Genomic DNA, 287 nt, shown 5'->3' with positions numbered 1-287 from the left:
CCCCATTCTCCCCTCTCAATGGAAGGCCTATACCAGTGTGCACCCTTCCTGTGGAAAGCTTCCCCATCACCCTCCAGTGGGTATATTCTCCATGATCCCACAAGTCTGCTTCAAACAGGAGACACTAAGCCTCTGAGCCACACTCCTCCTGGTCTCACAGCAACTGGAAACTGCTCCCAAGCGTGTGCCACTCTTGGGCAAGGCTACGCTCCTCACTAGCAGTTCACGTCTCACAAGAGTACAAGCCTGCCCAAAAAGACCCTGGCCTTATGGATACCACCACACAC

Source organism: Charadrius vociferus, unplaced genomic scaffold (genome assembly GCF_000708025.1).
Source record: "Charadrius vociferus isolate BGI_N301 unplaced genomic scaffold, ASM70802v2 scaffold514, whole genome shotgun sequence".
NCBI lineage: Eukaryota > Metazoa > Chordata > Aves > Charadriiformes > Charadriidae > Charadrius > Charadrius vociferus.
This window is presented reverse-complemented; position numbering follows the sequence as displayed.